Here is a 25696-nt window from a genome sequence, read left to right on the forward strand (position 1 = left end):
TTTAAGGTAACTTCCCTTTTACACATACACATAATTGCATAAAGTAAGACCCCTTGGTGATCACCTGTGCTGAGGCTGCAGGCCATAGTATGCATGATTAAATCTTGAGTTCATTATTTTCTCTAGCTGGTTATTTATTTGTGTTGTAGTTAATATTTTCTGGAGAAAACTATTGAACCGAGTGAAAAGTGAATTATCCATGGGATACCCATTATCCCAAACGTGGTATAAAATCCATGATCCACGTCTAGTACTGAAGAATACCTGAGGGAGGCAGAGATAGAGCAAACCAGTGAAGGAGAGAGAGAGAGAGAGAACATTTTACATGATATTATTTTTATTCATATGCTACTCATTGTGCAGATTTAACAGTGTTGGCTACTGAGGATTAGGTAGTAAAATACTACACAGTGGTCGCTATGCTGTGCTTGACCAGACCTGTCTACTGATTTCCAGTTAAAGGCTGTGTCTATGACAACAAATTTCTGAATGAAAAATAGAAAATTGTATTCACTAGTTTACAAGTTTCTGATTTACTATTTTAAAATTCTTTCTTGGACATGGACATAGCTATGCTTCATATATAAATAAGGATTTAAATTTAGAAGCGAATTATCATCATATTAACTACTATAGACTTCCACTATATTGTATGCATCAAAACAAAGATACAAACATTAAAAACTTTAATACATCAGATCGTTCAGGATTAGCATCCTGCTTAACTGAACGTAACCAGAATCACTCTTCAAATCTTTCTATAATGTATTTGTAAACTTGTCTGCATGCTGATAAAATTAGGAAATATATTAAGTTGTTTGATTATAGGTGCTTTTGCAGTCTTGAGGATGTTGAATCTCAGTTCCTCATGGTCAAATCTGTAAAGTACAAGATAGATTAGATGGGCGCTAGTGACCAAACATTTACCTTTTTAAATGCTTATTAAATTTTTAAAAATAAACTAAACTTTTAGTAATTCACTTAGTAATTTCTTCTAAAAACTAATGATTAATGATAACAAATAAAGACAAATAAGTAATGAAAATCAGGATATCTGAATATCCTCATAGGTAGGGTGCTTTATTAATTAAGGCTTTATTAAATGTGGCCAATAATCCTGAATGTGAAAGTTATCTCATTTTTTTAATAAACTCTGAGTGTTATTAATTTTTTAAGAGAAGAAATAATATTGAATAATCAAGCATAAATGAAAGTCTTAGATAACTTGGTTTTGCATGAAATAAACTATGTCTAAAGCAAAATTTAATATTTTATCTTTCCTCATCATTATAGATAGAGTATAACACTTTAGTTAAAGAGAATTATATATTTATCATCATCATTAACTCTTCTCTGTTTTCTATTATTTAATTCTACCACCAAAATCTACTGATTCCAGATAGATTTGCAATTTCATATCTTTACTACTATTTGAAGTCTGTTTCAGGACCAAAGCACTGCTGTGGTAGTAAAAAAGTCAGATTAATTATCTAACATTTTCTTTAATCTATGCTAATATTTTACTGAATTGGCTCAATTAATAGTAATTTATTTACATGTATTTTTCCACTGTGAATATGAAGGATTTATTTTGCATTTATCCTCTGCTCCCCATGAATGTAAACACCTTGAGGCCAGAGTCCATAGATTTCACTTTCTTCTCTGGTCCTTCACAGACTAAACCTACATTCTGGATGGCACCTATAAATGCAGAGATTTCCATTAGTGAAAGTTGTGTTTCCATTAGTGAAGTTGTTCAAAACAAACAAACCTGTTTTGCTACACAACTGAGCTCCACCGCAACATCCACTCCAGAATTTCCAGTGCCAATCACTATGATTCTTTCCCCTGAAAAGTCCTCAGGACTTTTGTATTCCCGACTATGGAAATAACAGCCTTCAAACTTCTCAATGCCTGTGACGGAAGAACATTTCTCATTATTAGGGGTATTTTTCACATTGCTAACTCAACACATAGAAAGTTATATTCTGGTTCATCTGGAAGAGCAAGACTTTGAGTCTGGGTTAGCTATATGGAACATCACCCTATGTCCTAAAAATGTAATTTTATATTTCACAGAGCTTAGGAAAGCAGGGAGTAAACTCAGACTTACAACCCACACACGCTAAATATAGACTAGTGGCCATATAAAGTATTTAGCAAATAGTAGATCTATCTGTCTTGGACCTATTCCAAATTGAAAGTTTCACAACAATTTCACTATGATCTAATTTATTCATGATTACATTGTCCTCTGCATTCTTAGGCAAAATGATGAAGCTGGAAACTGGTTGTTGTTTTGTTTTGTTTCATTATTTTCTGAGGAAGTATAGGGCCTTTCTTCATCAACTTAACATCTTCTCTTCCTTCCAAGTGCCTAATGCCCTCATGTGGTCCCTGGCTCTGCTGAGAGCTTCAGAACAGCCGTAATCTGTGTCTGGCATTCTCATACATTGTCTTGCTCTAGGCATGTTTGTATCTCTGTCCCCTGACACTTATTAAAATATATATATGTCCCAAAAGTGTCTCTGTAGGGTGTGTCTCTCAGCCAGGAAGCAAGTCAAAAAGAAGCTGATACGTATATTACAGTTATTAATATAATTTATATATTTCATTATAATTATATAATAATTTCCAGACTATATTGCATTTTAACATTTAGAAAATCAGGTATTTTTATTTTACAAATGTTTGTGTTGGTGTGCAAACACAGAAAGGTCAGGTATTTGTCATACATGACTCAGCTAGTCAGTTGGACAACCAAAATTCAAGTTTAAGTCCTTTGATTTTCATCTAGGACTCTTCTATTTTCAGTTTGCCTCAACCACCAAATAATTTCTTATGATGGCTTGTTAGATATCATGGAAAGGCACTGAGATATCGAGTATTTCTTGATTGACTTCTGATAGCAATTGATGTAAAGGGAGGGGAAAAGGATCAGAAGTAAAGGGAGAGGCTTTAGTTAGAGGGGATAGGGAAGCTTTTTTGTTTTGTTTTGTTTTCAAGTAATAGTCTCATTTGAGATGGGCACCATTTTACCAAACGGAATTCAAAGGAATTTACCAAACAGTAAGCTGCTAGTGTGTTTTTATTAAGCAATGAAAAATAGTGATAAATGAATGTTATTTAAAATTTTGTCCCATACTCTAAAATTTTTAAGTTTGTGGATTTGCCAGCTTTTTGCTTGCTTTGCTTGCCATTTGCCCCTTATTTTTAGTAATTCCACTTTCTCTGAAAGGAAGTGAGATCAGATGAATGGACACAAAACTAAAACCAGTTGAAAGTGGGCCAGGGCTAATTGTTATCATTAATTAGAAGCTATTTAAAACTATAGAAAGTAAAAAACAGATGTGTGTTTGCCTATTTTTGTCGTCTAGTATTGTCCTGTTAACATAAATATTGGGTATTTAGTTGTTTGTTATTGAATGTGACCAGAGACTAGTAATAAAGTTCGTGCTCAATCATTTTGCTCTGTGGGATATCTGGAAAGTACTCTTTTACCAAACAGATTCTTAGTAACATACCTGGGAAGGACTGAAGTGGTAAGTAGGGATCTGTGTGGTGTACACTGCAGACTAAGACCCCAGCAAAGACCAAAGTCTCTTGCTTCTCTTCAGTCTCCACAACAACATCTCATTGTCCATTGACAGAAAAATCTGGGTGCTTCCTCACACTTTGCACTTTGGTCTGAGAACAAGGGCAAAACATAGGTGATACACTATCACAGTTCTCAGTTTTAATCCCTCCTCCCCCAAACCCCATGAGTCTGAGTAATACAACTTATCTGAGACTCTTCTATCTTCATCAGAGGCATTTGCTCTCACTTTAGTTCCCACTCCCACAGTGACTGCCTTTGCCGTGTGTGCATTTTCAAGATATTACAGGTATTTTATTTAAAAATCCAATTTTCCATAGAAATAGAAATAGAAATAGTTAATACTTAACAGTGAAGAAACAGAGGAGTGACTGAAGCTGCAAGAGAAATATCCTTCCAGGATGACTTCCACATGCAAGAGACTAATATTCCTTATATTTTTCATATTTTAGCACAAACTTATTCAGTTTCCCTGCACTTGGCTTTTGAGTTTCAGATAGGAATTAATATTCTACGATGACTATAGAGATGGATTTTTAAGTGTGAGTTGGGGGTCATGGTGGTAGATTATGGGAACTACATGGATCTGAAAAAAACGTCTTCCTTGTGTTGCTTATGTGACCTTCCCTTCATTCTTATTCTACATACATACAATATAACATGGCTCAATTACTACTGCCACTATTCTAAGTCCTTCAACAGTTGAATTTAAGGCTGACAGAAAGGACCCTTACAATGCCACACCAAAATCTTATTAGAATAGGTTCTGTTGGGCAAAATTCTTCAACCTTATATTCAAGTGAAATATTCAAAACATTACTTCTTTATAAGGGGTGATTTTCTAGGGTGGAAGCTCGCTGATGATCTCTTTCTCTGATCGTACCAGAAGATGCCAAATATAGCTCATGTGTGTACAATTGAGTGTGTCTGCACACATACATGCACACGCAGACACACACACACACACACACACATTGACTATGCAATGATTCACTTAGAGTTTACCTTAAAACCAATGTAATTGAGGAGGCCAAAGTGTGTGGCATGCATCCTGAAGCAGTCCTGAGTTTGGAGCTGTGCATGTACTTGGGAAAATTATCAGGGACACGGAAGTCACTGAAGCACATCATCTCCTTGGAAGTATTGATGGTCACAGATTACTTGTAAATACTAGGCATTTTCTCTGAAGTATTTTTCTACAGGAGAAAGATTCTCTTAATAAAATAAACTTTACAATAACAAGAGAATCTAAATAAAATATTTTAGAGAAGAAAAGTAATTGGGAATAATAAAGAACATTGCCTTTTACTTTTCCATGAACATTTTCTCTCTTCTGTCCATATCTACTAGAGAAAGAAGTTACTCTGAGTCAACAATAGGCTTATGTTTGATTGCTCAATAGAAATGACAGAAGTCAGGAAAACTGGAATGTTATCTTTAAAATGCTGAAATAAACTTCAATACCAGTGAAAATACCCATCAAAAATGAAAGTGAAATAAACCTGCATTCAGACAAACAAAAACTGAGAGAATTTGTTGCCAGCAATCCCACACTATGAGACACATGCAAGGAAGTTCCTCAGGCCAAATGGGAATAAACAAAGATGGAACCATGCAAATACCGGAAGAAATGAAAACCCTAGGAATCATGAATATGTGGATAAACATAAAAATATTGACTAAAACATTAGTAATAGTAATATCTTGTGGAGTTTATAAAATATTCAAGTAAAATACATAATAACACAAGGGTCAGAAAATGGGGCTAAACTGTTATAAGATCTTTGCCTTCTTCAGGTAGAAAGCAATAAGACAAAGATATGCATTAAAATTAAAAAGGATAATTCAAAAATGGATATCTAAATAATTAATGTACAAAAAAATAAAAAATGAGTAAAACCAAAAGAAAGAAGGAAATCAAGAGTAAAGAAACAAGAAGGATATAAAACAAATCAAAAGCATACCAGATAGTAAATTAAAACCCAATATATTCATGCTTTATTATATGTAAGCACTCCAATTAAAACAAAAAATAAAATACCAGACAAAACCTCTTTATTTTATTTACAAGAGACAAAAGGCAACTGGAGTGGCTACATTAGACAAATTAGATATCGTGGAACTATTAGACACAAAGAGAAAGAAATAATAATAATATAAATGTCGATTCTACAGGAAGATATTAAAATCTTAAATTCAAATGCACCTAATAACATAATTTCAAAATATGTAAGGTAAAAATTAACAGAATCAAAAGGAGAAACTAATATACAAAGTTTTTCTAGGAGAAACTCATGAAGAAACTCATATACAGAGGTGGTGGGGCAGGACTCAAGCACATGTGGAGCTCAGAGGGTTAGGCATAGTGGAGCATGGCTGGAGCACCCATCTCCCAAAGCTCAACTATGTTCCTCTAGGAGACTTTAGCTTTAGGGTGACTTTGGACCTGGACAAAGCAGGGTGGTCTTGCCCGTGGGATGAAGACAGTCTGATCTGCGTACCCCTGTCTGCTGGCCTCACCTGGGGCCCCAGCCCGGCTACACCCGCTGGCAGTGCAACCACGGATGCCCAGCTGGGGTGCTTCCCAGTGCTTTAATCATAGCTCCTTCTTGGGCTGCCTGCATTTAACTATAGAAGAATTCCAGCAGAGAGCCAGCCTTCCCCCACCAACACACAAGTGCACCCCACTACCCCATCCCTGCTAACACCCCACCCCATGATGCCAGGCCACACCTCCCATCCCCCTCCTCGCTGATACCCCACCAGGTCACCCCTGCAGGGTGGATGTGCTCATGGGCACTGGCAATCCTGTTTTTATGAGTGCCACGCCTCTACTGCTGCGACCGCTGCTGGTAGTAGGTAGTGCTAGCACAGATGACGGCAACCGCTCCCCTGCCAGCACCCTCCCCAGCTGATGCGCTGCTGCAGCTGGCTAGCACATGCAAGTGAGCATGGATCCCACTGCCCCACCTTGAAGAGGTACTTTGACCCACACTCCCCCATTGGAGTGTTATGGCCAGTGGACCAGGAGCACCTTGGCCCCTCCAGTGCAGCAGGATCCTAACATCAGAGAACAAAGCTGGGGCTGGTACCAGTCCCCCAGTTAGAGGACACAGTCTGGAATACTGAGCTGAGTTTTGGGCCCCTAAAATCTTTTATAAATGAAGCCAGTCAACTGAACCCATCTTATCCCACAATCAAATTCCCAAGGGCATCAAAGAAGATTAAAGCAAAAAACCTCACCCAAAGGACAGCAGCTTCAAAGACTGAAGCAATATCAACCCACACAGATAAGAAAAGACCAGCACAAGAATTCTGGCAACTCAAAAAGCAGTGTGCCTTCTTTCCTCCAAAGAACCACATTAGTTTCCCAGCAATGGTTCTTAACCAAGCTAAAATAGGTAAAAATGACAGACCTAGAATTCAGAATGTGGAAGAAACAAAAATCATTGAGATTCAGAAGAAAGTCAAAACCCAATCTAAGAAATCTAAGAAATACAATAAAATGATACAGGAGCTGAAAGACAAAATGGTCATTTTAAGAAAGAACAAAACTGTTTGGACAGAGCTGAAAACTCACTTCAAGAATTTCATAATACAATTGCAAGTATTAACAGCATAATAGACCAAGCTAAGGAAAGAATCTCGAAGCTTGAAGATCAATGAACACAGTCAGAAAAAAATAAAGAAAAAAGAACAAAAATAAAAGAACAAAATCTTCTAGAAATATGGGATTATGTAAACAGACCAAATCTATGACTCACTGGAATCCCTGAAAGACAGGGAGAGAAAACAAGCAACTTAGAAAGCATTTGAGGATATCCTTCATGAAAATTTCTCCAACCTTGCTAGAGAGGCTAACATTCAAATTCAGGAAATGCAGAGAGTCCCTGTAAGATACTATACAAGACCACCATCCCAAAGACACATAGTCATTAGATTCTCAAAGGATGAAATGAAAGAAAAAATGTTAAAGGCAGCTAGAGAGAAGGGATAGGTCACCTGCAAAGGAAACCTTATCAAGCTAACAGTGGACACTTCAGCAGAAACCCTACAATCCAGAAGAGATTGGAGGCCTGCATACAGCATTCTTTTTTTCTTTTTTTTTTGAGACAGAACCTTGCTCTGTTGCCCAGGCTGGAGTGCAATTTCCACCTCCCAGGTTCAAGTGATTCTCCTGCCTTAGCCTTATGAGTAGCTGGGATTACAAGTATGTGCAATCATGCCCAGCTAAGTTTTACATTTTTAGTAGAGATGGGGCTTCACCATGTTGGCCTGGCTTGTCTCAAACTCCTGACCTCAGGTGATCCACCTGCCTCAGCCTCCCAAAGTGCTGGGATTACAGGAGTGAGCCACCGTGCCTGGCCTTATATTCAGCGTTCTTAAAGAAAAGAAAACAAATTCCAACCAAGAATTTCATATCTAGCCAAATTAAGCTTCATAAGTGAATGAGAAATGAGATCTTTTTCAGAGAAGTAAATGCCAGGGGATTTTGTTACCACCAGACTTCTCTTACAAGAGATCCTTTAGGGAGTGTTAATTATGGAAAGGAGATACTGTTAATGGTTACCACAAAACACACTTAAGTACATAGACCATTGATACTATAAAGCAACAATACAATCAAGTCTGCATAATAATCATCTAATAGCTCATTGACAACAGGACCAAATCTGTACATATCAATGTTAACCTTGAACGTAAGTGGATTAAATGCTCCAATTAAAAGGCACAGAGTGGCATGCATCTTGGATAAAGAAGCAAGACCCAACTGTATGCTGTCTTCATCCATTTCATAAGCAATGACACCCATAGGCTCAAAGTAAAGGGATGGAGAAAAATCTACTATAGTTTGTATATCTGTCCCCACACAAATCTCATGTTGAATTGCAATCCCCAGTATTGGAAGTGGAGTCCAGGACCATAAGGGTAGATTTCTTATGAATGATTGAGCACCATCTCCCTGGTGCTGTCCTTGCAATAGTGAGTAAGTTCTAAGGAGATCTGGCTGTTTAAAAGTGTGTGGAACCTCCTTCTCTCTCTTGCTCCTGCTCCCACCATGTGGGAGGCTTGCTCCTGCTTCACCCTCTGCCATGAGTAAAAGAAATAATCTGTCTACCAAATCCCTGTGACATGCAATTTACCTCTATAACAAACATGCACATGTACTGCTGAATCTAAAATATTTTTTTTAAAAAACAACCTAGATGAACAATAAAATAAACACAAAAATGAAGAAAAAAGAAAATAATAAAAATATAAGCTGAAACCATTGAAATATAAATTAAATGAACAGTACACAGCATGATAATGTTTGTTATTTTAGAGGATTAAGAAAATTAATAAATCCCTAGCAAGATTATCCCCAAAAAGAGAAAACATAATTGTCAATATTAGGAATAAAAATAAAATAACACTATAGAATCTAAACATAGTAAAAAATATTTAAAGAGGTTATTATGAATAATACCCCTCAAACTGTTGACTTAGAAAAAAGGACAAATTCCTTGAAAAACAATATTTGCCAATCTGACATGAAAAGAAAAAGAAAAATTGAAATCCTTATATCTGTTGAATTTGTCATTAAAAAGCTTCTTACAAAGAAAACTGGCTCAGATGGTTTCACTGTTGAATTCTTCTGAACATTTAAAGAAAATAAAATAATACCAATTGCACAGAAATTATTTAAGAAAATAGAAGAAACAGAAACACTTCTGAACTCATTTCATAATCTTGAGTTAGAATAACCTTGATATCAAACCTGAGATAGACATTATAAGAGGGGAAAATTATAATATAAGGTCTCACAAACATTGATGAAAATTATATTTTAGCAAGTTAAAAATATCAGAAAAAAATTGTGAATCTAATCTGGCAATGACCAAAAATATTTTCAAATGACCAAGTAGGTTTTTCTGAAAACAAAAATTTATTTTATCATCTGAGTATTAATCTATAAAATGTGTTGCACTAACATAGCAATGCTAATTATTGAGATGTTGATCTCAGGTGATGCAGAAAAATCATTTTATAAATGTTAACGTATGTTTGTGACTTTAAAAAACTCTCCACAAACTATTTATAGATGGAAATTTTCTTAATCTACAAAAAATCTTAGCTAACATCGTGCTTACTGGTAAAATATCGAGCAGTTTTTCTTTTAGGTGAGGTTGGGAAGAATAAAAAGATATCTTCTATTAGCACTTTTATGCAACATTATTCTTAAGGACCCAGCTAATGCAATAAGGAACAAAAAGAAACAAAAGTCATAAATATTGGAAAGTGAGAAGTAAAACTGTTATTAAGCATAGAAGTCATGATTATGTACATAGCAAATCCAAAATAATCTACATTCAAAGCATTACAAAATTTAGCAGTGTTGCTGGATACAAAGCTCACATAAAAATTAATGGTTTTATCTACTAGCAACAAATTGAAAAGTGAAACTTTCACAACAGCTATTATTTACAATAGCATAAAAAACATCAAATACTTAAGAATAATCTAAGAAAAGATATGCAAGGCTTCTACATGATTGCTGAGAGAAGTGAAAAAGTAATAAATAAATAGACATACTATTACATAAATGAGATGACTCAGTATTATTAAAAATTTAATCCTTTCCAACTACAGCCATAAAGCCAATGAATCCCAAATAATATTCTGGCAGATATTTTTGTGAAAATTGACAGCTAATTCTAAAACTTATATTAAAATGTAGACATCCTTGAAAATTAAAGAAAATACTTAGGAAGAAAAACAAAAATGCCAAACTTTACTATAAAGATACAGCAATGATGCATGGATAGAAATATGGACCAGTGATACACACTAAGAAAAAACTCCACATAAATAGTCACCAAATTTCCAAAAATGAATGAATAAATAAAAGGCACTATTGTAACTCAATGGGGGAAATAATGGTCTTTTCAATAAATGGTGCTATATCCACTGAATATCTGTATATGAGAAAAATGAACAGGATCCTTATATCTCACCATACACAAAATGTAAATCAAAATGGATCATAAATCTAAACATTAAAGGTACAGCAATAAAGGTTCTGAAGAAAATACAAGGAACCATCTTCAGGACTTTGGGATAAATAAAAGTTTCTTATCTATGACACAAAGAATTACAAACCATTAAAAAACTTGATAAAGTGGGCTTCATTAAAATCATGAGCCTCTGTCGAAAGGTATACTATCTTTATGATAGTAAAAACACATACCACATACCAGAATATACTCACAACAAATGTATGTAATAAAAGACTCGTATACAAAATACAAAAAAAAATAATTCTTACTAAAGAAAAAAGATAGACGACCTAAATTGACAATGGACAGAAGACTTGAACAAATTTTTAACAAATGAGAATATCTATGCCAATAAGCATATTACAAGATGTTCAGCATCTGTACCCATGAGGGAAACACAAAGCAAAACTACAATCAATACCACTCCATATCCACCAGAATGGTCAAAATAAAAAGACTAATAATCCTAAGCATTTGGAAGTATGTAGAGCAAGTGGAACTCTCATACATTATTGGTGGAAATGTGAATTGATACATTCATTTTAGAACACTGCTTGGCAATATCTACTGATGCTTAAACTTTGAACCAGTATTTTACTGCTAGGAATGTTCCCAAAAGAAATAAATTTATATCCACCAAAAGGCATGTGCAAGAATTTTCACAATTGCCAAATAGTAAAAACAACCCAAATTTCTACAAAAAAAGAAAGACTAAATACATTGTGGTGTATTCAAACAATGGAATACTGTGCAACAATTAAAATTTTTAGATGAATTAAAGCTATTCTCATATAATGAATGCATTTGACATACACAAATGATGGGTGAAAGAAACCAGACACAAAATTTGATCAACAGGAGACTAAGTGAATAAATTGCAGTATTTTCATATACTGGAATACTACACATTAATGGTAAATAAAAAATAAACTGACAGGAGCAAGATGGCCGAATAGGAACAGCTCCAGTCTCCAACTCCCAGCGCCAGCGACACAGAAGACCGGTGATTTCTGCATTTTCAACTGAGGTACTGGGTTCATCTCACTGGGGAGTGCCGGACGATCGGTGCTGGTCAGCTGCTGCAGCCCACTCACAGCTTGCAGAAGGAAGCAGGGCTTAGGCATCGGCCACCTGGAAGCGCAGAAGGGGGAAGGGAACTTTTCCCAGCCAGGGGAACTGAGACACACAACACCTGGAAAATCGGGTAACTCCCACCCCAATATTAAGTGCTTTAAGCAAACAACAGGCACACCAGGGAAAGATCATATCCCACACCTGGCCGGGAGGGTCCCACTTCCACGAGAGCTTCCCCTCATTAAGCAGCACAGCAGTCTGTGATCTACCGCAAAGGCAGCAGCCAGGCTGGGGAGGGCTCGCCATTGCTGCTGAGAGGCCAGGAACAAAGCTGCTGGGAAGCTCCAACTGCGGGAGCTCACAGCAGCTCCTCAAGGAAACCTGCCTGTCTCTTGCAGACTCCACCTCTGGGGACAGGGCACGCCACACAACAACAACACACAACAACAACAACAACAACAAAAGCAGCAGAAGTTCCCCGTGACGCTAACCACTCTGACAGCTTTGAAGAGAGCAGTGGATCTCCCAACGGAGTTGAGATCTGAGAAGGGACAGACTGTCTGCTCAAGTGGGTCCCTGACCCCTGAGTAGCCTAACTGGGAGACATCCCACTAGGGGCAGCTCCGAGGACCCCACACCTCACAGGGTGGGAGTACACCCCGCGAGGAAGCTTCAAAGCAAGAATCAGACAGGTACACTCTCGCTGTTCAGAAATATTCCCATCTTCTGCAGCCTCTGCTGCTGATACCCAGGCAAACAGGGTCTGGAGTGGACCCTCAAGCAATTCCAACAGACCTATACAGCTGAGGGTCCTGACTGTTAGAAGAAAACTATCAAACAGGAAGGACACACCTACACCAAAACCCCATCAGTACATCACCATCATCAAAGACCAGAGGCAGATAAAACCACAAAGATGGGGAAAAGCAGGGCAGAAAAGCTGGAAATTCAAAAATAAGACATCTCCCCCGCAGCGCTGAGCGCAGCTCATCGCCAGCAACGGATCAAAAGCTGGACGGAGGAATGACTTTGACGATGAGAGAAGAAGGCTTCAGTCCATCAAATTTCAGAGCTAAAGGAGTAAATTACGCATCTACGCAAAAGAAACTAAAAATCTTGAAAAAAGTGGAAGAATTGACGGCTAGAGTAATTAATGCAGAGAAGGTCATAAACGAAAATGAAAGAGATGAAAACCATGACACGAAATACGCGGACAAAATGGCTTCCAGCAACCCACCCATCAACTGGAAGAAAGAGTATCAGCTGATTGAGGATCAAATGAATGAAATGATGTAGAAGAGAAACCAAAAGAAAAAGAAGAAAGAAATGAACAAAGCCTGCAAAGAAGTATGGGATTATGTAAAAGACCAAATCTACGTCTGATTGGGGTGCCTGGAAAGTGAGGGGGAAATGGAACCAAGTTGGAAAACACTCTTCAGGATATCATCCAGGAGAACTTCCCCAACCTAGTAGGGCAGGCCAACATTCAAATCCAGGAAATACAGAGAACGCCACACAAAGATACCGAGAAGAGCAACTCCAAGACACACATAATTCTGCCAGATTCACCAAAGTTGAAATGAAGGAAAAATCTTAAGGGCAGCCAGAGAAAGGTCGGCTACTCCACAAAGGGAAGTCCCATCAGACTCACAGCAGATCTCTCTCGGCAGAAACTCCGCCAGAAGAGAGTGGGGCCACATTCAACATTCTTAAAGAAAAGAATTTTAAACCCAGAATTTCCTTACATCCAGCCAAACTAAGTTTCATAAGTGAAGGAGAAATAAAATCCTTTACAGATAAGCAAATGCTAGGAGATTTTGTCACCACTAGGCCTGCTGCCTTTAAGAGACCCTGAAGGGAAGCACTCAACATGGAAAGGAACAACTGCAAATTGTGCCATTGCAAAACATGCCAAAATGTAAAGACCATCGAGGCTAGGAAGAAAACTGCATCAACTAACGAAAGTTAAAAATAACCAGTTAATATCATAATGGCAGGACTGTTCACACACAACAATATTATTAACCTTAAATGTAAAATGGACTAAATGCTCCAATGAAAAAGACACAGACTGGCAAACTGGATAAAGAGTCAAGACCCATCAGTCTGTTGTATTCAGGGAGACCCATCTCACACCTAGAGACATACATAGGCCAAAATAAAGGGATGGAGAAGATTTACCAAGCAAATGGAGAACAAAAGCAGGTTGCAACTTAGTCTCTGATAAAACAGACTTTAAACCATCAAAGATCAAAAAGAGACAAAGAAGGCTACATAACGGTCAAGGATCAATTCAACAGGAAGAGCTAACTATCCTAAATATATGCAACTCCAATACAGTAGAGCACCTAGATTCATAAAGCAAGTCCTAGAGACTTCATAAAGAGACTTAGACTCCCATACAAGGTCAATGGGAGACTTCAACACTCCACTGTCAACATTAGACAGATCAACGAGACAGAAAGTTAACAAGGATGTCCAGGAATTGAACTCATCTCTGCAGCAAGCAGACCTAATAGACATCTATAGAACTCTCAACCCCAAATCAACAGAATATACATTCTTCTCAGCACCACATCGCATTCTACTCCAAAATTGACCATATAATCAGCAAAGCACTCCTCAGCAAATGTACAAGCAAGAACAGAAATTATAACAAACTGTCTCTCAGACCACAGTGCAATCAAACTAGAACTCAGGACTAAAAAACTCAATCAAAACCGCCAACTACATGGAAACTGAACAACCTGCTCCTGAATGACTACTGGGTACATAACGAAATGAAGGCAGAAATAAAGATGTTCTTGAAACCAATGAGAACAAGATACAACATACCAGAATCTCTGGGACACATTTAAAGCAGTGTGTAGAGGGAAATTATGCACTAAATGCCCACAAGAGAAAGCAGGAAAGATCTAAAATTGACACTCTAACATCGCAGAATTAAAAGAACTAGAGAAGCAAGAGCAAACACATTCCAAAGCTAGCAGAAGGCAAGAAATAACTAAGATCAGAGAGCAGAACTGAAAGGAGATAGACAAAAAACCCTCCAAAAATCATCAATGAATCCAGGAGTTGGTTTTTGAAAGATCAACAAAATTGACATGGACCACTAGCAAGACTAATAAAGAAGAAAAGAGAGAAGAATCAAATCGACGAATTAAAATGATAAAGGGATATCACCAACGTAATTCCCACCAGAAATACAAACTACCATCAGAGAATACTATAAATACCTCTAAGAAATAAACTGGAAAAACCTAGAAGAAATGGATAATCCCCTGGACACTTACACTTTCCAAGACTAAACCAGGAAGAAGTTGAACCTCTGAATAACAGACCAATAGTAGGCTCTGAAATTGAGGCAATAAATTAATAGCCTACCAACCAAAAAAGTCCAGGACCAGATGGATTCACAGCTGACCTCTACCAGAGGTATGTTGAGCATGGGCACCATTCCTTCTGGAAACTATTCCAATCAATAGAAAAAGAGGGAATCCTCCTAACTCACTTTTATGAGGCCAACATCATCCTGATACCAAAGCCTGGCGGGAGACATTAACAAAAAAGAGAATTTTAGACCAATATCCCTGATAACATCGATGCAAAAATCCGCAAATAAAACACGGGCAAACCGGATTCAACAACACATCAAAAAGCTTTTATCCACCATGATCAAGTGGGCTTCATCCCTGGGATGCAAGGCTGGTTCAACATTCGCAAATCAATAAACATAATCCGTTATTGGCAAACAGAACCAAAGACAAGAACCACATGATCTCTCAATAGATGCAGAAAAAGGCTTTGACAAATTCAACAGCCCTTCATGCTGTGCACCAATAAATTCGGTATTGATGGAACGCATCTCAAAATAATAAGAGCTATTTATGACAAAACCCAATGTTTCGATTATCATACTGAATGGGCAAAACTGGAAAAAATTCCCTTTGGAAACTGGCACAAGACAGGATGCCCTCTCTCACACTTATTCAACATAGTGTTGAAGTTCTGGCTAGGTACTAGGGCAAGAGAAAGAAAATCAGGGTATTCAGTTAGAAAAGAAGAAGTCAAATTGTCCCTGTTTGCAGATGACATGATTGTATATTTAGAAACCCCATTGTCCTTCAGCCCAAAATCTCCTTTTTAAGCTGATAAGCAACTTCAGCAAAGTCTCAGGATACAAAATTAATGTGCAAAATCACAAGCACTCTTATACACCAATAACAGACAAACACAGAGCCAAATCATGAATGAACTTCCATTCACAATTGCTTCAAAGAGAATAAAATACCTAGGAACTAACTTTACAAGGATGTAAAGGACTCCCTTCAAGGAGAATCACAAACCACTGCTCAGTGAAATAAAAGAGGACACAAACAAATGGAAGAACATATTCATGCTTCATGGATAGGAAGAATCAATATCGAAAATGGCCACTGCCCAAGGTAATTTATAGATTCAATGCCATCCCCATCAAGCTACTTTTCAATGAGTTTCTTCACAGAATTGGAAAAACCGCTTTAAAGTTCATATGGAACCAACAAAGAGCCCGCCAGATTCCAAGACAATCCTAGTCAAAAGAACAAAGCTGGAGGCATCACGCTACCTGACTTCAAACTATACTACGTTGCCACAGTAACCAAAACAGCATGGTACTGGGTACCAAAACAGAGATATAGACCAATGGAACAGAACAGGAGCCCTGCAACACACCACACATCTACAGCCATCTGATCTTGACAAAACCTGAGAGAAACAAGAAATGGGGAAAGGGATTCCTCATTTAATAAATGGTGCTGAAAATTACAGTCATAAGTAAGTAGATAGCTGAAACTGATCCTTTCCTTACCTCCCCATAATGGTAAATTAATTCAAGATGGATTAGAGACTTAAATGTTAGACCTAATACCATAAAAACTCTAGAGGAAACCTAGGTAGTACCATTCAGGACATAGGCATGGGCAAAGACTTCATGTCTAAAACACCAAAAGCAACGGCAGCAAAGCTTAAAATTGACAAATGGGATCTAATTAATCCAAAGAGTTTCTGCACAGCAAAAAGAAACTACCATCAGAGGAACAGGCAAACCCACAGAATGGGAGAAAAATTTTTGCAATCTACTCATCTGACAAAGGGCTAATATCCAGAACCTACAAAGAACTCAACAAATTGACAAGAAAAACAAAAACAACCCCATCAAAAGTGGGCAAAGGATAAGGAACAGACATTCTCAAAAAGAAGATTCATACAGCCAACAGACATATGAAAAAATGCTCATCATCACTGGCCATCAGAGAAATGCAAATCAAAACCACAATGAGATACCATATCTCACACCAGTTAGAATGGATGCATCATTAAAAAGTCAGGAAACAACAGGTGCTGGAGGGGATGTGGAGAAATAGGAACACTTTTACACTGTTGGTGGATTGTAAACTAGTTCAACCATTGCGGAAAACAGTATACATTCCTCAAGGATCTAGAACTAGATAAATTATATGACCCAGCCATCCCATTACTGGGGATATACCCAAAGGATTATAAATTATGCTGCTATAAAGACACATGCACACGTATGTTTATTGCAGCACTATTCACAATAGCAAAGACTTGAATCAACCCAAATGTCCATCAGTGACAGATTGGATTAAGAAAATGTGGCACATATGGGTCACCCATGAATACTACGCAGCCATAAAAGGATGAGTTTGCATCCTTTGTAGGGACATGGATGCAGCTGGAAACCATCATTCCTAGCAAACTATCACAACAGAAACAAACACTGTATGTTCTCACCATAGGTGGAACTGAACAATGAGATCACTTGACTCAGGAAAGGGGAACATCACACACCTATCATGGGGAGGGGAGGGGGGAGGGATTGCCTGGGAGTTATACCTGATGTAAAATGACGAGTTGATGGGTGCAGCAGACCAACATGGCAATAAGTATACATATGTAACAAACCTGCACGTTATGCACATGTACCCTACAACTTAAAGTATAATAACAATAAATAAATTTAAAAAAAAAAGAAATTATAACATATTTTTTAAAAATCTGTGTATCTAGAAACCTGGTGCAGTTTGCTGTGATCTCCCACTGGAACATTATTGAGCAGCTTTCAAACTGGACAAATTTCTTGGTATTTCTTTGTTCTATTCTCAATAGAGCAATCAGGGTTGTCTTTTATAGTTAATACACAAGCCATAGAACATTACTCCTTCGTTTAAAACCATCTCATGGTTTTAATCTATATGGAAGTCAAAGTCCTTATCATGGCGTCTAAATGCTAATATCTGGGCTCCCATTCCCCTCTGACCACCTCCTAGACTTCTTCCTCTGGGCCACTACAGTCTAGCCCCATCGGCTCCCTGATTCTTCCCTAACATGCAAGGCATGCTCCCACCTCACAGCTCTGCACTTAAAGATTCCTCTCCATCCCTTCACCTAGATCTCTTCTCAGCTTTCTTTCTTACATTTCAATTCCTTGTCAAAAATCATTTTGAGGCTTTTCATGAGCACATATTTAATTTATATTCTTCAAACTCTCATTTCCTGGTTTATTTTTCTCTATTATCCTTACCAGCATTAACCATACTACTTTTTAATTTAATTATCCTTTCCCATTAGAATGTAAACTTTTTAAGGGCAAGGATTTTTGTAGTCATGTTTACTAATATATTTCCTGGCTCCTAGAAAAGTTCCTGACACAGAGTAGGGCCCAAAAAATATTTGTTGAATGAATGTACTCTTAAAGAAGAAACAAAATGGGTATTATAGGACATTTAGAACTGAAGGTCAATTAAAACTGTACACAGGAAAATCCACAGGTTATGGAAGGATATTTGAATGACCCTAACAGCAGGTTGGTGGGTCTATCTGAATGCTGATTGGGCACTGATTTGCTCCAGTGGCACCTGAGGAAAGTCCCTGTGGGGCAGCAATGTTGATAACTTTGCCTCAAGCCCACTCTCCATATTCTGGATGGAGAGGGTTCTGGCTCTTGAAACATGGTCTGGGTGGGCACAAGAGCCAGGAGCAAGAGAAGGAAATCTGCTCATTCACGCACACCCATGAGAAAGCGAGCCATGACTGGTGAGCAGAGTGGCTCTCTGGGATTATCAGAACTGGAAAATACTGATCAGAAGTGTTGGACTTCAAGGGCACTTCCAAGGATGGCAGAATGAAGCACCAAAAGAAGATGAGACCACCCAGGAACTTAAGCCTATTCAACGTTTGGCACCAAGTTTGAATTCCTCATGGCAATAAATCTCCTGCTACCAAGAACTGAGAGAAATAAAAAGTCATTGCCCTCTGATTGACAAGAGAAGAAACCATGCAATGGCCAGTCAGCAGGTGTGACCACAGAAGAGAATATGAGATTACGTGGGAGAAGCCCAGCAATAGACCATCCTACCCTACTGTATACCCATGCTAAGTCAGGGGAAAAAATGGTGTGACATCTCTAACTTTGGGCACAATATCATCTGATCAGTTGAAAGAATCCTCAACCACTATATCTTTCTAATATTTTTGATGACCACATGGAATCTCAGCTACCCTGAAGAGAATCTGATAAATTTCATGGCTTAATCTGAAATTGACATATATTCATACAATTCCTCAGTTAATCCGTCATATAAGCAAGAATATTAGAGTCATTACATAATTCCTAAAATGTGATGTGCTATATGTTTCCTCTGAGAAAACCAGCATCAAATTGTTCTAACTATTTTTTTTAAAGTTACATGATTAAAACCAAATGAAATCTAAACTTACTTGAAATTTCCAGAGACCTCCAATATCATCATATCTTTCAAAGCAGGTGGGCTCCAGATCTTCATCTAAGCAGCACTTAATGGCACCCAGTTCGCTAATTACAGCTCCAATCACAGCAATCTGCTTCTTTGCCATCGTGTCTCAGCTGGTTAGTAGAAATTTAGAGCTCTGTCACTGTCATCCATCCCATTTAAACAAAAATTACTTGTCACAAAGACCTTCAGTCTGTTGCCCTAAGTTTTCACTATTCTTATTAACAATGAGAACACCAGTATGTTGATTACCAATCAGGGACTATGAGAGGTATAAGGGATACAAAAGTATACAGAAAGAAATATTCCTTCCCCCCACCAAATTTCTCAGTGTAGTCACAGAGAGAAATGCAAACATATAATTCCCAGGCTACATGATAAATGTAATAGTAGCATCATACCCTGTGTGCTATGAGCAGGCAGCACAAGGAAGGAATACCTGACCTGCTGCGGAAGTGACACAGGCACAAAAACCTAAGGATGAATGACTAGGAATCAGCTAGGTAAGAGGCCAGGAAGGGAGGGGTGTGTGTGTGTGCGTGCATGCACGCGTGTGCGCACATTCGCGCGTCTGCGTGTGTATGCTCGCACGTGTGCATGTATGTGCATGTGTATGGATCGTGTAACATTCCAGACAGCAGAGACAACATGAGTGAAGGCAGAAGTGATAAATGCAGAGAAATGTGGAGGAACATAAGAAGTTCAATGAGATAAGGACATCCATTAGATGTACCAAGGTTGTGTCCATTTGTGATCCTTGCTAGAGAAGTTTCAGTGGGCTCAGTGTGGTGGCTCATGCCTATAATTTCAATACTTTTGGAGGCCTAGGTGAGAGGATCACTTGAGGCCAGGTGTTCAAGACCAGCCTGAGCAACATAGAGAGACCCCATCTCTCAAAAACATTTTTAAATTTAGCTGGGCCTAGTGGTGCACATCTGTAGTCCTAGCTGCTTGGGAGGTTGAGGTGGTAGGATAGCTTGAGCCCAGGAGTTTGAAGCTACATTGAGCCATGATTGTACCACTGCACTCCAGCCTGGGCAATAGAATGAGACCCTGTGTCTAAAAAGAAAGAGACAGAGGGAGAGAGAGAGAAGTTTCAGTGGAGTAGGAGGGTAGAAGTCATCTTACAATAGTTTGAGAAGAAAATAAGACCAGAGAAAGTAGACACAAAGACTGTTAATTACACTGTAGAAAAGCCTATGAAAGCAAAGTAAATTCAACATATTGATTTTTTCTCTCTTATTTAATGATCTGAGAAAAACTGACTAAAATAAATTTCTTAAAAACTATATATTCAAAATTATTATAAAAATACCAAAACTTAGTATTTCTAAGCCATAGATTGTACATTCATTCATTTACTCCTTATTTATTTGTTCAACAAACACTTATTGATTCTTAACTGTGGGCCAGGTACTAGCTTGTTGCTCAGGCCACAGAGAAGAATATGACGGGGTTCTAGACCTCAAGGCCTCAATCTAAAGGGAGAAGAGGGTGGTGCAGATAAAGTTAAAGACACTACACTGTAACTGCTGAGTTTAAGATACATGCTGTAGGGAAAAGAAACAGATCAGACCGTTACTGTGTCTATTTAGAAAAGGAAGACATAAGAAACTCCATTTTGATCTGTACCCTGAACAATTGTTTTGCCCTGAGATGCTGTTAATCTGTAACTTTGCCCCAACCTTGAGCTCACAGAAACATGTGTTGTATGGCATCAAGGTTTAAGGGATCTAGGGCTGTGCAAGATGTGCCTTATTAACTGTATGTTTACAGGCAGTATGCTTGTTAAAAGTCATCGCCATTCTCCATTCTCGATAAACCAGGGGCAACGTCACCTAGCCCGACACCTGTGAAGGGTCTGTGCTAGGGAGGATTAGTAAAAGAGGAAGGCCTCTTGCAGTTGAGATAAGAGGAAGGCCTCTGTCTCCTGCCTGTCCCTGGGAACGGAATGTCTTGGTATAAAACCCGATTGTACATTTGTTCAATTCTGAGACAGGAGAAAAACCGCCCTGTGGCGGGAGGTGAAACATACCGGCAGCAGTGCTCCTCTGTTGCTCTTCACTCCGCTGAGATGTTTGGGTGGAGAGAAGCATAAATCTGGCCTAGGTGCACATCCAGGCATAGTACCTTCCCTTGAACTTATTTGTGACACAGATTCCTTTGCTCACGTGTTTTCTTGCTAACCTTCTCCCCACTGTCACCCTGTTCGCCTGCCGAATTCCTCTTGCTGAGATAGTGAAAATAGTAATCAATCAATACTGAGGGAACTCAGAGACCGGTGCCAGTGTGGGTCCTCTGTATGCTGAGCGCCGGTCCCCTGGGCCTACTTTTTTTCCTCTATACTTTGTCTCTGTGTCTTACTTCTTTTCTCAGTCTCTCGTCCCGCCTGACTAGAAATACCCACAAGTGTGGAGGGGCTAGCCCCCTTCAACATGCAAACAGTGTTTCAAACTTGCTGAATCATTTGTAGTGACTTTGTAAACTCGTGCCCTTTCTTCATGAAAATGTCATTTGTTGAAAATGGTATTTACGCTGCAGAAATGACCTCCCATTTCTATTGGTTATCTCCTATGTAAAACCTTCCCCAAACTTCTCAGGCATCATTAAGCCCAACCATCTTCGTGACCATACAGTGCTTTGCATACATCTCTATCACTGCATTTCACACATCATTTTATTAGTTATTATCCTGTCTTATCTTGATTGAGTAATAAGCATGTAGAGATTTGAGACTTATAGCTAACAAATATCTACAGAATACAATTTGAGAGAATTAATTAATTTCTAAACTTCCCTACTTTTCTTTTACTTGCTAACATAGTTGGGCAATCAGAATACTACACCAAGTAATTATAATTACATAAAATATGTTAATGCCTATCCCCATGGTTCCCCGCAACAAGACAATATATAGTATAAGGCGAACATAAGAGACCAACCTTTGGAAAGAAGGAAATTCAAATTTAATTTCAGCTTCTTAATGAAAGTAGATGTATTGGCTCCCTTTGTCTTCTTGAAAACAGAGTCATTCCACAGCAACTTGAAGATATTTATAAGTTATCAGATTAGTTAATGTATAATCCCTTCCCATAAGTCTTACAATTTGGATTTAAAATTGCCATGAGCCTTTTAGGGATAGGCTGGGACCATGTCTAATGTGATGGTATTTATAATTCACCTACTAATATTGGTCCGCAATACATTTTAATGCTAATTGACACATTTTAAAGACCTTTCAAATGAAATCATTTTCATTGGCTGGGAAAAGTGTAACAAATATTCTGGGAAATAAACAATGTCATTAATTCACTAGTCAGAAGTCAAAACCTTTGTATCATTTTAGATAATTTAATATTAAGAAAAATTATAGTGTAGACAATGAAAATGTCCATTTAATGCATATAACTTTTATGAGAAAACAAAATAAGATAAAAATTACAGAAAGAAATATATCAGATTGTTACTAATTTTTATACTTGGGTGATAGAACTATGGGTGATGGTGTTTTAATCTTTATACCTTTCTATACAAAATACATATACATAAAACAAGTAAAAGTGATTGTTATTAAATAGCCAGCTTTTGGGCTGTCACTTAAAACCTAGGAAGAATTTTAGACCCACATCTTTGAGTTGAAAGGGAAATTTAAAAGTCATCTAGTCCAACTTTTTAACAAACTTAGGAATCCTCTTTATAGTACAGCTCACTTCTGTTTATCAAGTCTTGACCAGACACAATGATGAGGCTGCTGCTATTTCATAGACAGTATATTTCATTTTCAAAAAGCTCTGACCATTAGAAAGTTATTTCTTACCTTACATTAACACCTACTTCTCTTATATACAATAGTCCTTGTTCTGTGCTTCTACTCTGTTTTCCGTATGATGACTTTGAGACAATTGTCATCTTATCTAGCCTTCTCTTTCACCAAAGAAATTTCCTCAATTCATTTAACTGGTTTTTGTTTGTTGTTGTTGTTGCTGTTGTTGTTTTTTGAGATAGAGTCTCACTCTGCCACCCAGACTGGAGTGCAGTGGTGCGATCTCGGCTCACTGCAACTTCTGCCTCCCGGGTTCAAGTGATTCTCCTGCCTTAGTCTCCCGAGTAGCTAGGATTACAGGCACTCGCCACCATGCCCGGCTAATTTTTGTATTTTTAGGAGAGATGGGGTATCACCATGTTGGCCAGGCTGGTCTGGAGCTCCTGACCTCAAGTGATCCGCCTGCCTTGGCCTCCCAAAGAACTGGAATTACAGGTGTGAGTCACTGAGCCCTGCCTAACTGTTCTCTTAATACAAGCTGTGACATGGTACCTATTCTGCGTGCTAAATAAATATTTGTTGAATTGCCCTTGGAAGTGAGCTCCTATCATAGCCACAAGCTCCACCCACACTCCAGAGAAGGGAAATAAAGGGCAGGGGTCACTAGGGTCATCTTAGAATTCTGCCTATTACTATAACCTTCTCTTCCTTCCCGCTAATCTTCACTGGTTCTGTATAGAGGCATTTTGTAACAGCATCACATAACAGGATATCCTTTTATCAGTCAACACTCTATGACATACAACAGCAGAATGAAAATTTTGTAATGGGAAAAAAATCTCAACATATGATTAACTGATAAAATCAGAAATGTGAAAGCAAACAGAAAAAAATTCAAATGAACAGAAGCTCTTTGAACATATATTCTAATTTTACCAAGTAATGTAAAACTTAGCATTCCATTGTTGCAAGCGTCTGACTACATGCTTTCTTAAACTGTAAACATCATCTCTCATACCTGCTTTTCTTATCCTGATACCTCACACTATTCTTTTGGATGTAGGTATGGAAAAAGAAAGAGATAAACATGCAGTTACTACTGATAAACATTTTTTTTTTCTCTGAAAGCATTTACAAAAACTCTTGTTTCTGAAATATGCAATGCAATAAAACTAACTTTAAGTTAGAAGAGAAGTCAAATTTGACTTTAAAGTCCTTGGTTTGGCAAAGAAATGTATTTCCATATGTCTGAAATGCTAAGAGTAAATGCACTGTCGACTCTGCTCTCGGTTGAATGAAGTTTATCTTTTTGTGATGGTTCATAGACAAACAGGAATCCTTGTTTATCTTTCCTGTCTGCTTGGTATTAGTGAGTCTGACACAGTTGTGGAAATTTGGAAGCTGTCAATATTTTCTAAATGCAGTATCATGGTTGACTTCACAGGGCAGAATCGGGCTAAAGGTTTGTATTAAGGAAAATAAACTATGAATTAAGCACTTAATCTCACAGGAAACATTCAAAGAAATAGTGACGTAGTGCAGATTTGAGAACTGTTGCCACATCTGCTGCGCTATCCTGATTCCTTCTCTCTGGCCCCAGTTCACCTTCACTACCACCACCACCACTTGTGCCTCCCCACTTAGGAAAGTCTTCTCCAAGATCACTTGCTCAGCACTCTCCTCTGTGCTATATCTGTATCTGGGGCACGTTTTATTTCCCTGTATTTTGTAAATAATTTTCTGTATTTTTATATTTCTTATATATTTACATCCTCTCATACAGCAGGGTTCCTCACGCCCCTGGGCCAGCAGGAGGTGAGCGGCGGGCAAGCTGGCAAAGCTTTGTCAGTATTTACAGCCACTCCTTATCACTCACCTTACCTCTGAGCTCCGCCTCCTGTCAGATCAGCAGCAGCATTAGATTCTCCTAAGAGCTTGAACCCTATTGTGAACTATACATGTGAGGGATCTAGGTTGCATGTTCCTTATGAGAATCTAATGCCTGATGATCTGTCACTGTCTGTCATCACCCCTAGATGGGACCATCTAGTTGCAGGAAAACAAGCTCAGGGCTCCCACTGATTCTACATTATGGCGAGTTGTATAATTATTTGATTATATATTACAATGTAATAATAATAGAAATAAAGTACACAATAAATGCAATGTTCTTGAATCATCCCCAAACCATCCCCCAATCCCCATCAGTCAGTGGAAAAATTGTCTTCCACGAGACTGGTCCCTAGTGCCAAAAAGGCTGGGGACCCCTGCTCTAAATAATGCACTGTTCTGCCTCTGGGAGTCAGAAGGGATAAAATTGTATTGCGGTGGTGGTCTGTGTTATTATAAACAGCAAGGAGTCCAGTAGAAAGGTCTGACCAGAATCTGCTCCATGGGTGTGTGACGTGTG

General features: G+C 38.1%; 1 pseudogene; it reads right to left on the reverse strand.

Annotated features, from left to right (window-relative positions):
• Positions 1-365: 365 nt before the first annotated feature.
• On the reverse strand, positions 366-19831 carry LOC116275462 (annotated as a pseudogene).
• Between the last annotated feature and the right edge of the window lie 5865 nt (positions 19832-25696).

The sequence above is a fragment of the Papio anubis genome, chromosome 1 (assembly GCF_008728515.1).
Source record: "Papio anubis isolate 15944 chromosome 1, Panubis1.0, whole genome shotgun sequence".
Lineage (NCBI taxonomy): Eukaryota > Metazoa > Chordata > Mammalia > Primates > Cercopithecidae > Papio > Papio anubis.